We start from the raw sequence: 16205 nt of genomic DNA, 5'->3' as shown, positions 1-16205 counted from the left end.
AGCCATCAAAAGAAATGAAATCTTGCCATTTGCAATGACATGGATGGAACTAGAGGGTATTATGCTGAGCAAAATAAGTCAATCAGAGAAAGACAATTATCATATGATCTCTCTGATATGAGGAATTTAAGAGGCAGGGCGGGGAGCTTGGGGTATAGGTAAGGAAAAAATGAAAAAAATGAAACAAAATGGGATCGGGAGGGAGACAAACCATAAGAGACTCTTAATCTCACAAAACAAACATGTTTGCTGGGGGGTGGGTAGGGATAGGGTGGCTGGGTTATGGACATTGGGGAGGGTATGTGCTATGTTGAGTACTGTGAGATGTGTAAGCCTGATGATTCACAGACCTGTACCTTTGGGGTAAATCATATATTATAAGTTAATAAGAAAAAGAAAGAAAGAAAGTAAAACAGTTTTTTTTTCAAGGAAATGAGATTATCATCTTTATTTGCCTTTGTTTAAATAATAAGCAAGTGTGTATATGATACACACTTACACATATTTATTATGCAACTCAATTTATTTATTCAATTATATTGTTAGAATTTAAGATGTACATATTATGGACACTAATTAATGCTCTGTGGGTACAAAGAAAATTTGATGTTAATAGCATATAATACTGGTTAACAAATTGTCGGGTGAGAGGAAAATGTTTAAGATTTTAGAATCTAAACAATTATGCTAAGTATGAATTATATATATATATACTTATATTAATACCAATTTTTTTTACTCAAAAACAACAACAAAATATTTTCCTTCTATGTGGCAATGTGATAATTTTCTCTGCATTGTTGTTCTAATAAATGTAATAATATGAAAGGCAATTATATTAATTATATTAACTAAAATATCACACAGTCTAAATAACTATAGAATAAAACAAAAAAGAGGATTTCCATTTTGTGGCCCATTAGATTGAGAAATGACTATTTATTACTTTGATCTTTTTTTTAAATAAACAAAAATAAATTGTATGAAAGAAACCTTTATATAAATTAAAATGTATTTTGGGTTTGTAGTTAATTATGGTTTGTTTGTTGTAACAAATTCTCTATGAATATACATAAGCCTACATTTCCCATTATGGTTTAATTATACAGTCATTAGAAGAAGGAAATCACTAATTAAATCAGCTATGAAAACTGTAGATCATCTGCTAAACCACTCAAACTAAGCCATGATATTTTAAAATATGACTCTTATAGGTTTTGAGGAGTTTAATATATATGTTTTTTTAGCTTACTTATTGTTTAATTATAGGAAAATATGTCAGATGTTTGGCTTTGAAACCATTTATGCATAGTTTGAAACTGAATTTTGTGTTATAGAATTCAAAGTATGACATTTCAATATATAAGTTGTTTTTTTATCCAGCCTTAACATTTTCTAATTCTGAACTTCCATGTTTCCTTATAAAGGATTATTTATCATAAAATATTTAGCTTTTCACATTTTGCCCTTTCTATGTTTAAATAGTAGATTTTTTTTTAATATTTTATTTTTTTATTTGACAGAGAGAGAAACAGTAAGAGAAGAGAGGAGGCAGAAGCAGGGGGCATGGGAGAGGGAGAAGCAGGCTTCCCACCAAGCAGGGAGCCCAATGCAGGGCTCCATCCCAGGACCCTGGGATCATGGGCTGAGCTAAAGGCAGACACTTAATGACTGAGACACCCAGGTGCCCATGAAAATATTCTAATATAATTCCCCTTGCACTTACTAACTAGACTTTTTAAAATTAATTATTTTTATTAACATATAATGCATTATTTGCCCCAGGGGTACAGGTCTGTGAATCGTCAGGCTTACACACTTTACATCACTCACCATATCACATACGTCCCCAAAGATTATTATCAAATGCATATTTTCTCATCAGTACTGGGGGTGGGGAAGGGGGAATCCCTTCTTACCATCTCAGTGTAATTTCCCAGGTGAGTAGTTGGGAGGTGTGTGGATGGGTGGGTGGGTGCATGTATTTGTGTGTTGAATTATATTTAAAAAATACAGTGTTTCCAAGGAATCCAGCAAATTTCAAAACTAAAATCTGTCAATTAAATTTAATTCAAGAACTACTATGTACATACTTATATTGTGCAGTGTATTTTATAGACATGATTATGACATACTCCTTATTTTCAAGGAGGTGATGGTCTCATAGAGAGGCATAAAACAAATATAACAATATCTATATATAACAATATCTATACTATACATGAGAATCTATCACAGAATATTTTCATAAAATTGATCAGTTTTGGTGAGCTAAATATCATGTTTGTGTCACAAAGATAGAGTCCAAATTATCTTGTTCATCTCTAAAAATGAAGGAGATATAGCAGCTCCTGACATATAGTAGGCAAATAAAAATATTTGTTGAGAGAAGAAAAGAATAACTAAATGAATAAAACATAAGTGAAGAAATTAGGAGTGGTATTTGGAGTCATTCAAATTACAGAATTTTGATATATGAGGTAATAAGAATGTTATTTGAATAATTTTTCTAGGAGAAAGTAACATCAATTTAAAATGGTTATGAAAAATACCTATTATAAAAGTCTTAAGTTATTTCATCTGAGAGGTAAACAACCCTCATACTAAAATTCAAAGTAGGAAGTTTCTATATTGCATACTTAAATTCCCCATAATCTTAATTTCTAATTTTTTCTAAACTTCATAATATAGTAAAACATAGTGCTATAGAGTAAAGAAATATGGGCAGGTTTTACAGGCATTATGAGGTATTGACTCTAATTTTATAGCATTCTAGGGGATTCAAAATCTCCCTGAGATTTTGGTCTGAATTCATTCACGTCTGAATGAGGGCTAATGGAAGTCAAGTAATAAATGTTATGTTGGCCTGAGTTTTTACCTTAGTGGGGCCAGTGTGTTCAGAGACTGACTCTATGTTTCTCCAGTTCCTGGTGTATATCTGGGCTACAGACTGAATGAGATAGAATTACATTAGTTCACTGAACCATGGGATGAGGGATAACTATATTAGGAAGGTGCAAATGGGTATTCCAAAAATGTCCTTCATCACCACATTATTACCTCAGAAGTAATAGAGGTTTCTTCTTCTGCTAAAGACAGATTTACCATTTCACTTCAAACAACAACAACAACAAAATAAAACAATCATATGCAGGACACTGGGCACCAGATAATGAAAAGCAGTAATCCCTGAGAGATGGGAAATAAATGAGATAAGATGTAGGATTTGCCAACCACCTTAAGACTAGGTTGAAATGCAGCTGGAGAGATGAGGTGAGTCAGACAGGGTACTTGTGTTGAGAAGGAGTTGATTGTCTGGTAAGGAGGGGGATTAGAGTTAACAGAAAGAGCACCAGAGAGGAGGGAAGGGATGTCTGGGATTCTGCAGAAGGTCCCATATGAGCATTCAGTTGAGTAGTGATGAGTGAATGCCTGTACTACTATCAGAGTCTGAGAAAGACCCACCTGAGGGGATTAGAGGTAACAATTCCCAGTAGTCACACTGGGACTGTTCTCAGTATTTAGATTAGGAAAACTTGTAATTCATGGGGCATTATACAAGGAAGGTCCCACCTCAGAAGTGGACAATAATTAATCCTAGGTTGAGCATTGTTCTAGACCCAACTAACAAGTCAAAAACTCTGAAAGAGGGACACCTGGGTGGCTCAGTGGGTTAAGCTTCTGCCTTCAGCCCAGGTCATGATCTCAGGGTCCCAGGATTGAGCCCCGCATTAGGCTCTCTTCTACGTAGGGAGCCTGCTTCCCCCTCTCTCTCTGCCTGCCTCTCTGCCTACTTATGATCTCTCTCTCTCTCTCTCTGTCAAATAAATAAATAAAATCTTAAAAAAAAAACTCTGAAAGGATCAAACATATTTCACATTCATAAGGTTTGTCCCAGAATAAATCTCAACATTTAGAGGAATAATCATAACCCAAAAAGTTAAGATTTATGATATCTGCCATCCAACAAATATTACTTGGCTTAGAAAAAAAGTAGAGGGGTACCTGTGTGGCTCAGTCAGGTAAGCATCTGACTTCAGTTCAGGTCATGATCCCAGAGTCCTGAGAGGGAGCCCTGCATCAGACTCTCTGCTCAGCAGGGAGTCTGCTTCTCATACCTCTGCTTCTCCCTCTGCTTATGCTCTCTGTCTCAAATAAATAAAATCTTTAAAGAAAAAAGAAAAAGAAAAAAAGTAGAAAAACTACAAGCCAAAATGAGGAGAAAAATCAATCAAAATTGAAACTAACCCATAACTAACTCAAATGTTAGAATTAATGGAGAAATACATTTAAAATTATGAAGACTGGGGGGTACCTTGGTGGCTCAGTGGGTTGAGTGTCCAACTCTTGGTTTCAGCTCAGATCATGATCTCAGGGTAGTAAGATTGAGAAGTGTTGGGCTCTGTGTTCATCAGGAAGTATTCTTGAGAATCTCTGCCTATACCCCTCCCCCAATCTGGGCTTGCCCTCTCTCTAAAATAAGAAATCAATTGTTAAAGAGTCATAAAATCTGTATTCCACATGTGCAAGTAGTTAAGTAGAGGCAGGGAAGATATAAAATTTCAGATAAAAAAGAGATGAAAACTGCAGTTTGTGAGGTGTAAACTATACTAATAGATTTAGTGGCATTTAGACATTGCAGAAGAAAACATCAGTGAACTTGAAGACGTGATAATAAGCATTATCCAAATGTAAAGCACACACACACACACAGTATTTTTTAAATGAACTGTGTATCAGTGAGCTGTAAGATAGCAATCAAATATATGTGTTAAATAGTTCCCAAAACTGGGGGCAAACAGAAAAAAAAAAATTGAAGAAATAATTGCCAAAATTAATCCAAATTTAATGCAAGTTCCTGTGGAAAGGGAAAAGAACAACAATAAAACAAACAAACAAACAAAAAGCCCTTCTTCACCCTTCTAGGTTCTCTGGCTGGTACCCTAGAAATTAGAATAGTCAAAGACAGATTACCAAGTGAGACACAGAGTTTATAGTGCAGTGTGCATACCTGTGGGGGAAAATCAGTGATGAGTGACTCAAAAGGGTGGTTAGCACTTGGGCTTATCTAGCATCTCACAAAAACCAATAAGTTTGTAGAGAATTGATAAGACAAAGGAAAAGTGATTTGGGCTTTTAGGGGCAGCAAACTGTGAGGAAGTAGATAAACAGAGGAAACTCATGGAGATTAAGGGTTATTTTAGTAAGTTTTGTTTGCAAATCCTTCTCAGTGCCACCTTTCCATTCTCTTCATGACCATAATATTTCTCTGGGACAATTGATTAGAGAAGAAGGAGAATAAGTAAGGAAACTAATGGCTGAGAAGGCTGTGAGATGGATGAAAAGAAAAAAGCGGGACTTTGAAAACAGGAAAATATGACTTCATGTGGGGTAAACAAAAGAGGGGAATTAAGAGAAACTATCCAATGAATGTATATTAGGATATGTTACATGGCAGGGGAGAATCCAGGAAGTTACAGAAGTAGGGAGACAAATTAAGAATTCCTGAATCACATACACCCAATCCTGGATTCGCCACTTGGTGTCTTAGTTACCAGAACGAATAACTAAACCACTCTGAGTTTCAATTACCTCATGCTGAAAATAGAGATCATACTATCTACCTTGTAGGGAGATGGTCAGGTTATACATACATCTAACAATTATCATAACTAAATGTTTATGGAGTTCATAAGTTAATAAGTTCCCAGGCACTGAGTGTTGCATGTGTATTATTGAATAATTTACATCATCTTTACTACCATTTTACATATGTGTAATCTTCAACACATAAAGATTCATTCATTCATTTGCCAAACAAGCCAGGATTTAAACATAAGCAGCATGAAGCTAGAGCCAGTCCCATTTTACTATCTCTTGTCACTACATACTTGTTTTATTAACCAAAGTTTTGGAAATGTTGTAATGAAAACTGTAGGTTTATTTGTTCAGTACCCAACTGGATACCAGTGTTGGGATCTAAGAAACCAGTCTATGCACATTTAGCACAAAATGAAGGCAACATCAAAATAAGGTGATAGTTGACACCATGGTCATATGGATGAGGCTTTTCAAAGAAAACCTGTAAAGTGTAATGAGGTCTGAACATAAATACTTAAGGAATGACCACATCTGGCTGTGAATGGAAAAACAGCCAAGAGAGGTATCTGGTTTGACAAAACACATTTGGTGAATAATAGCAAAAAAAAAAAAAAATGCCTTTTGTGTTTATTTTCCAGTTAATTTGGCCTTTCCATATAGATGGCCTCTTATTATTTCAGTTGACCATTGTGCCATGTAATTTGTCATCATTTGATTCATTTGAAGAACTAAATGCCTTCACCACCACAACTATTTACAAGTGAAAAATATATGCCAATATTATTCTCACTTCAAGGAGCCTAATTAAAGTTCTGTTTTTTCCAAACATGCCTTGAAAAGACTTTTCATTTTCTAGCATAACAAAAACCCAAAACTTTCTAGTTTTCACTTATTTAGTTATCTAAGGATGATTTAGACCTACCAGATCGACTTGGCATTTCAGTGGTTATAAATAAGGCAAATGGGATCAGTAATGATTCCCTGGGTTATTAGTAAAAAACACCCTCCAGAGAACTATCTGTTGAAGTATTAACTTAAACTGTACATAATTACAAGTTCTGTCCTTGGAACAGTCTTTTCTTGCCAAAAGATAATTCAAAGGAATAAGCTTGCCACATTCTTCTCAGGTCATAGAAGGGGTAATGTACATGCTTCTCCAAATAAAACAAGCTTAGCATGAACAGGGCATCTAACATCATTATGCTGAGTTATTTGTTCATGCTTTTAAACCTAGACAGCCTTGTGAATTCAGCTTCTCCAAGTGATTAGTTTAGAAACTTTTCTTTGGGGTGTTCCATTAAGGGTTTAGGGTATATTTCAGTTTCTCTCTCTGCTTTTACTAGGTTTGTGGGCAATTAATTTGACTTATTTAGATTTCAGTTTCCTGCATATAAATTAGAGAAGATAATATTATATTTCTCGAGATGAGTTTTGAGATCAAAGGATAATAATAGAAATCTCTCTGTAAAATAGAAAATACACAATAATTATTATTAACATTTTATACTATAATTTTAAGGACATCACTGAAAACCTAAATCTTAAGTAATTCATCTTCTTCATGTAGAGACAATGGAGAGAGATGATTTCATCCAAGACTGCACATTTATTTAGTGCCAGAAAGTAGATGGAGGCCTAATTTACTTGACCTAGAGCATGGTACCATCTTCAGTAATTCTGCAGGATTTCTTTCTTTCTTTTGTTTTTTGTAAGATTTAATTTTTTGGAGCAGTTCTAGGTTTATAACAAAAGTGAGAGGAAGGTATGGAGGTTTTCCATAAATCTCCTGCCACTCACTATACATGCAAAGCTTCCCACATTATCAATATCTCTTAGCAGAATGGTATCTTTTTTTAACCAATGATGGGTGTACATTGACACAGCATATCTATTTTATATACTATACTATATGGATTCACCCTATTCCTTACTAAAAATTGATGCCCTTATATATTTATAAATAAATTTCTAAAAATCCCATTCAAAAAAAAATACTAGTAAATTATTTTAAAAAGAGATGAATGAAACCTTTCTATATATTTCATAAAGTAAAAATCTTTGAAGAAAAAAGTTAATAGGGGTGCCTTGGTAGTTCAGTCAATTATGCATCTGACTTTGACTCAGGTCATGATCTCAGGGCCCTGGAATTGAGCCCCACATCTGGCTCCCAGCTCAGGGAAGAGACTGCTTTCCTTTGCTCTTCTCCCCATTAGTACTCTCTTTTTCTCTTTCTCAGATAAATAAATAACATATATATTTTTAAAAAAAAGAAAGAAATTAATGAAATTGAAAACATGTTTACTTAGATTTTCAGTCTGGAAGAACTGCATTAACAAATATTGAACAATGAAAACATTTTAACACTTTTTTTTAAATATTCACATAAAGCTTTGGTATCTTTAATATATAGGGAATATTTATAATTTGGTAATATAATAGATAAAAAGAAAATAAGCAAAGGACATTTACCCAAAAAATACATGTTAACAACATACTTTTTAAGAGATTTTATTTATTTATTTGAGAGAGAGAGTAGAAGCTGAGGAGAGAAGCAGAGGGAGAGGAAGAAGCAGACTCTCCACTGAGCAGGGAAACTGATGTGGGACTTGATCTTAGTACTCTGGGATCATGACCTGAGCCGAAGGCAGACACTTAACCGACTGAGCCACCAGGGGCCCCAACAACATATTTTAAAATCTTTTCCTTCACTAATTAACAGGGGAATTTAAATAAAAATAAATGAACCTAAGATTAGAGTAATTATTCTTTTTCTAAAATGAGAACTACTAAAACAAAAGGGGAAAATCACAGAGAAGAGTAGCATCAACGCAAATAATCCATTGTATAAAAATTAATAATATCTTAATGAAAATCTTTCAAGGCTATCTCATGGGGATGGTATGTGTGTGTGAATTTGCAGAAATGGTATATGATAATACTTAAGTTGTTTTTGCTTTTATATATGTCATATCTACACATTTAGATATAAAGGAATTTTAACTGCAGAGATTATTATGTTAGTTTTTCTTTGTAATTTCAAGTTTTTACTTAAATTCCAGTTAGTTAATATATAATGAAATATTAGTTTCAGGAGTAGAAATTAGTGATTCAGCACTTCCACACACTACCCAGTGCTCATCACAATTGCACTCCATCATATCTAACACTCATTTAACCCATCCTTGCTCATCTCCCTTCAAGCAACCCTCAGTTTGTTCTCTAGAGTTCAGAATCTTTTTTTTTGGTTTGCCCTCCCTTTTTGTTTTTCCCCCATTTTCATCTGTTTTGTTTCTTAAAATCCACATATAACTGAAATCATATGGTATCTGTCTTTTTCTGACTGAATTATTTCACTTAGCATAAGTGCAGTTCAGGGGCAAGGTTTCTTTTTCTGCTTTTACCAATACAGGGCACTGCTGATGTGAATGTTACAGCCAAGTTATTAAGCTTACCTTTGCATCTAATAGTAATGAACTAAGGTAAAGACCCCGTATTCAACACCGGAAGAATTTGTCCTCCTGAAGAAAGCTTTAAAGTTTGATCAGAAAGCTTTGAACTTTGATCAGAAAATGCAAAATGTTTAGCAAATACTTCACATTTTTAGTATATTTTTTCTTTTCTTCAACTTATTAATATACTTAATCATGCCTAAATCGAGAGGTTATTAACATTGTCTTGTGAATTTTTTCTTTTAAAATTTTAAGTAGCCAATTGACAATCTGCCTTCAGTTCATCTTCACAAGATATGAAATATCTTCAAACCAGACTTTTTTCTTCAAAGATTGATTATCTAAATAAAATGAAGTAACTAAAACTTAGGTCTTTCAAAGATTATATTAATATTTTGAATTTAATACTCCAAATAATTTTACAAAGACTAGAATTGTAATACAATCTTCATTATTCTATTTCATAAAATCATTTAAAATATTATAAATACATTTGGTTCAAATACTGTGTTCTTAAATGTACAGTTAGTATATCTTGTTGATATTCATGTTAACCTATTTATCTATTTATTATGAAAGTTAGTAATATATTTTGCTACTTTTTAAATTTAATTAACTAGTTTTTAGTTTAAGAATTATTTTCAGTGCAATATTTTATATGTGCAATAAAATATATTTGTAATATAACTAATGGAAATTCTAAGTAAATGCTAAAAATAAGGAGATGTTTTTACTCTCCATTGTATTTAAGATACTTTATTTGAAAATGAATATTTACATATTATGTTCAAAAACAAAAAAGGCTTATTGCCATTACTGATGTTACCATTACTGATATTATAATGACTAGATATGATCATATGCACCCAACCCCATAATCTTTGTTCAGACACAATATTCAGCAATGAGAGAAATGAGAGTGATTAGCTCTCTGAATGGGCTGACACTGGAGCAGAATTCATAAAGCAGAATTTGGCCAAATAGTGAGACCAACACCTAAACTTGATGTAAACATGTACTTGACATCAATAAATAGTCTTGCCTCTTTAGACCAAAATTTTTAAATAATTCTAAATGTATAATTCTATGTTATTAATAATAGTTTGAATACATACTACTTTCAGGAATTAAATGGGAATGGCCACCAAATTTTAGTTGCAATAATGATTTTGATTTCTATAGGTTAAATTTTGGCTATGCCAGAACCCTTTGAGAATCCTGCCATGAATCCAATTTATGAGCAATTCTTACTTAAGACCTATTCTTGTACTTGTACTTCTGTTTATTTGAGATGAGGAAAAGAGTAACAGGGTTAAGAGATGTCAAAAGATTGAATATATTTGGATCATTTTGGAATAAAAGCAGAATAGAAATCATCCCTGTGCCATGTCTTCATCTTCTTCAGAAATGGCCTGACTCTGTTGTTTAACTATAAAGGCCTACCTTGCATACTCTTTAGAGAGATCTTATATTTTATCCAATATGAGTACTGATGTAATAATTTAGCATTATCTTGGCAAGTTATCTAGCCACTTTTCCCTGCTACTGTTGGATCATCTGTAAAATGGAAATGAGAATGGTATCCGTTGTAAAACTACTTTCCTAGTTTCAAAACTACTGACTTTTCTAAGGTCTCATTAAGCAGATGATGATGATGGTGTTAATCATGGTGATGGTGGTGATGAAGATCATTACTATAATTCACAAAATGTTCTGTCATTGAAAGAGCTGTATTTAGTCCTCACTTTTTCAACTGGATTCAAAATTTCGCCAAATTACAAGTTAAGGAATTTGTAAATGTGGTAGGCAGAATGATGTCCCTTTAAAGATATCAATTCTAATCCCTAGAACATGAAATGATCTAGAATTTGTTACTTACATGGTAAAAGAGACTTTGCAGATGTGATTAAAGTTAAGGAACTTGAGATGGGAAAAATACTGGATTATCCTGGTGAGCCCAAGCAAAGCATACAAATCCTTAAAAGTTAGAGAAACTTTCCTGGCTATGGTCAGAGAAAGAGATGTGTTGACAGAAGAAGGATCAAATAGTTTACATTGTTAGACTTCAGCTCCTTATTGCTGGCTTTAAAGATGGGAAAGGGGAACAATTCAAAGAATGCAGAGGCATCTCAAATCTAGAAATGGCAAGGGTATGAATCTTCCTCTAGAACCTCTAGAACAGTTTTGACAATACCTTGATTTTAGCTCAGTGAGACATGCATTGTACTTCTAACCTACATAACTATAAGATGATCAATGTGTGTGTGTGTGTGTGTGTGTGTTTTATGTCACTAAGTTTGTGATAATTCTTATTGGCATCAGTAGAAAATGATTACAGTGAACAAAAGAGTGAAGTGGGGGTACTGCTTAAGATCTGCCCCTGGGTATCCAGGGTTTGGTCATGGTTTATAGAAATAGTTTTTTGGAATTCTGATAATGAACAATTCTATTAGTCAGTATGCCAGAGAAATAGAACCAACAGAAAATACATACAATATTTTGTTTATTGTTTGTTTATTATGAGACATTAGCTCACACAATCACATAAGGCTGAAAAGTTCCACACTCTGCTTTTTGCAATCTAGAGACCCAAGAAAGCCAGTGCTGTAATTTAGGTTCAGTCTGAAGTCGTGAGAATCATGGGAGCCAATAGTGTAAATCCTAGTCGGAGAACAGAAGTCTGAGTCCCAGATAATACCATTAGTTAGAAGAAGGGGCAAATTCTCCCTTCCTCTGCCCTTTGTTCTATTCAGGCAATTAGTTGGTTGCTAATGACCACCCACACTGAAGAGGCCTATTCAAATGCTAATTTCATCTATAAACACCTTAATAGATATATGCAGATACAACGTTAAGGCAATAATCTGAGCACCCTGTATCCCAGAGAAGTTGGTACTTAATATTAACCATTACAGCTATCCAGAGGGATGAAGTCAGAACAGAACTGATAGTCAGGAAAGAGACATAATTTTAATGTAAAAAGGCCTTAATCACATACATGCAGAGAGCAAAGAATGGAAAGTGAAATAGAAGCAGTGCATTGGAAGATTTTACCTAAAGAGACAAAATCTTAGGAATTCTAGAATTCCTGTAGAAAATCACTATTGGCATAAAAGCATTGCTGAATGAGACCAGGAATAGAAGCAAGGCAGGTAAGTAATTTTGGATGGTATTTTATCAAAGCAATGTATAGAGGTTGGTGTATTGGCTTGCTAAACCAATTGAATCTAGCTAGAGACAGTATTAACTTTAGTAAATGGAACATCCCAATCCCTCATAAATAGTTACTTCCTTTCCTCACAGGGACTAAATCAACACTGAAATTTATTCCTTCCATTTCTTGCCTGCTCTGCTACTCTTAGATTTTCCATTCTGCTATGGGATGCACAGACCAAGTGAGTAAACCAGCTCAAGTGACCTGCAGAGAAGACCCATCATGATCAGTGAATATATTCTCCTTGATGTTCCCAACACATACAAACACAGTATGGTGAAATTCTGAATAATGCATCATAATCAATATTCTGTGTTTTCGGCTAAAGGCAAGGTTACAAAGACAGGTAACAAGGGCAGTCATCAAAGAGTGCTTTTCGTACATGAAATGAAAAGATGGTTGTTGAAATGTAGTCTTGCTCACATGCTGGGAATGTTCAGAGACCAAGTAAATACACCTAGAGTTGGTGTACATCATCTATAGGTCAGCTTCCCTTGCAGGTTGCAAAAACCAGAACTTGTTTAAGACTCCTGTTTCCATAGAAACCATAGATGACTGCAATTGTCAACTTTAAGATTGCCTTGAAAACTCTGTGTTAGAAATAGGTTCCATATAAAGTTGAGAGTATTTTGAAAGAGCATATATTTTAAGATTTGAAGTACACACAGCTGTTCTGTCTTTTGGCAATTCTATAGCCTAAATATCTCCCCTGGTCTCTCTCATCTCTACCCCTCCTTTGTCCACAACACAGTCACAACCAAAATCTCATTTGTGCTCATCATCTAACCAGACCCCCTGTATCTATACTTTTCCCTGCCTAACTAATAAATAGATTTTGAAAATATATATATATATATTTCTAAAGGAAGTCCAGGTGACATACAATGTTAGTAAATATTACTTTTAGGTATGCAACATAATGATTCAACAATTTCTGTACATTATTCAGTGCTCACCACCGTAAGTGTAATCATCATCTGTCACCATACCGTATTATTATTGACTATATTCCCTTTGCTATACTTTTCATCTCTTTGACTGATGTATTTTATAACTAGATGTTTTTGTACCTTTTATTCTCCTTAACCTATTTCACCCATCCCTGCCCATCTACCTCCCCTCTGGCAACCACCAGTTTGTTCTCTGTATTTAAGTCTCTAGTGTTTGGTTGGTTTGGTTTTCTTAGGTGCCATATGTAAGCAAAATCATATGGTAATTTTTTCTATCTGAATTAATTTCACTTAAAATACTCTCTAGGTCTGTCTATATTGTTGCAAGTGGTGAGATCTCATTTTTTGTTGCTAAGTAATATTCCATTGTCTACATGTATCACATCTTCTATATTTGTTCATCTATCCATAGACCCTTGGATTGCTTCCATATCTCGCTTAATGTAAATAATGCTGCAATAAACATAGGGATGTATGTGCCTTTTCAAATTAATGTTTTCATTTTCTTTGGGTAAATATCCAGTAATACAATAATTGGATCGTATGGTATTTTTTATTCTTTGAGGAACTTCCACATTGTTTCTCACAGTATTTGCACCAATTTACATTTTCACAAACAGTGCACAAGGGCTCCTTTTTCTCCATATCATCTCCAACACTTGTTATTTCTTGTCTTTTGATATTAGCCATTCTGACAGATGTCAGGTGATATCTCATTATCATATCAGATGGCATTTCCCTGATGATTAAGGATGTTGAACATCTTTTCATGTGTCTGTTTGCTATCTGTAAGTCTCGTTTGCCAATATGTCTATTTAGGTCTTCTGTCCATTTTTAAGTCAGATTATTTAGTTTTTTGGTGTTGAACTGTATAAATTCCTTATATATTTTGGGTTTTAACCCCCTTATCAGATATATCATTTGCAAATTTCTTCTCCCATTCGATAGGTTGCTTTTTTGTTTTGTTGATAGTTTCCTTTGCTGTGTAAGAGCTTTTTATTTTGGTGTAGTACTAATAGTTTATTTTTTGCTTCTATTTCCCTTGACTGAGGAGACATATCCATACATATGTTGCTAAGACCATGTCTAAGAGATTCCTGCCTATATTTTCTTTTAGAAGTTTTATGGTTTCAGTTCTCACATTTAGATCTTAATCCCTTTTAGATTATTTTTATGTATGGTATAAAAAAGTGATCTAGTTTCATTCTTTCTTATGTAGCTGTCCAGTTTTCCCAGCACCATTTATTGAAAAGACTGCCTTTTCCACATTGTATATTCTTTCCTCATTTGTCATAGATTTGTTTACCATATAGACATGGGTTTATTCCTCTGTTCTCTATCTGGTCGCATTGTTGTATGTCTCTTTTTGTGCTGGTACCACACTATTTTGAGTACCATAGATTCTTGAAATCTAGGATTGTTAGCTCCAACTTTGTTCCTCTTTCTCAAGATTGCTTTGGCCATTCGAAGTCTTTTGTGGTTCCATACAAACCTGAGGATTATTGACCCTAGTTTGGTGAAAAATGTTATTGGTATTTTGATAGGGATTGAATTGAATATAAATTGCTTTGGGTAGTATGGACATTTTAACAATATCAGTTCTTCCAACTGTGAGCATGGAATATCTTATCATTAGTGTGTGTCATCTTGAATTTCTTCTTTCATCATATGTTTTTTGGAACACAATTGAACACAATTCTTTCATTTCCTTGGTTAAAATTGTTCCTAAGTATTTTATTCTTTTTGGTATAATTGTAAATGGGATTGTTTTAGTAATCTCTCTTCTTCTGATTTCATTATTCATGTATAGAAATTTAATAGATTCCTATGTATTTATTTTGTATCCTGTAACTTTACAGAATTCATTTATTAGTTCTAACAGGTTTTCTTTCTTTTTTTTTTTTTTGGTGGAATATTTAGGTTTTTCTAGATATAATATCATGTCATCTGCAGATAGTGACAGTTTTACTTCTTCCTTACCAATCTGGACGCCTTTTATATTTTTTTCTTACAATGCTACAGCTAGTACTCCCAACTAGGAAAAAAAAAAAAAAGGAATGAAAAATTAGTAATCTTAAACAAGGAAACAAACAAGATTTTAAAATGTCCTACTTTAAACTATGTAATGCTTCCTCATTTTTATGAAAGTAATTATCAAAATCCTTCTTAGCTCATTATATGTCTTATGTATTCTACCTCTGCCTTCTGGTATATTTCTTTTCTACCTTCTTTTCATTTTTGTGGCGTTCTAATTAGAAATCATTTAGTTATCCATCTTGCCATACTCTCTTCCAAATGAAAGTTTTTGCATACTAGCCGTCCCATCTGAAAAGTCCTGGTCCTTCCTAAACAATCCTGCCTTTCACACTTTCTTGGTTGTCTTCTAGTTATTCTTCAGATCTCCATGTGTCAGTTCCTCAGGAAAACCTATCCTGACTCCTCAGACCAGGTAAAAGTGTTTAGAAAATTTTTTCAACAAATGAAGTGTTATAATTGATTTGTATACATTAGCAATAAATGATACACTAAATTAGAAAGTTGCTCTGTAAATGTAGCTATTTTCTATTTTATTTGATTTATATTTTTGAAAACTGTTTTATTTATTTAACTTTTTCCATGTGCAACTTTATTCAGAAGTATTCATTAATAAACTACATAGAATTTACTACTACACATTCTTAATTAGAAGAATTTGCATTCTTTAATGAAGGGATCAAGAAACTAAGATATAATATGTGCAATAAAATATATGCTATAGTTAATATATGTTAGTAATAAATATATGTCATGAGTTGACTTAGCATTAACCAAGTTGTTAGAGAAATAGGTAATTCTAAGTTTCTAGAGTTAGAAAAAAATCTCATGATCATGTAGAGTCATCCTGCTATTTACTATAGATATCATGGCATGTTATCAACTTGGCCTTGAGAATTTTCTCTCATGAGATTTTGCTGGTGGCACTAACGAGAAAAATTAATTTTAAATACTGAA

This window comes from Lutra lutra, chromosome 9 (genome assembly GCF_902655055.1).
Source record: "Lutra lutra chromosome 9, mLutLut1.2, whole genome shotgun sequence".
Classification (NCBI taxonomy): domain Eukaryota; kingdom Metazoa; phylum Chordata; class Mammalia; order Carnivora; family Mustelidae; genus Lutra; species Lutra lutra.
This window is presented reverse-complemented; position numbering follows the sequence as displayed.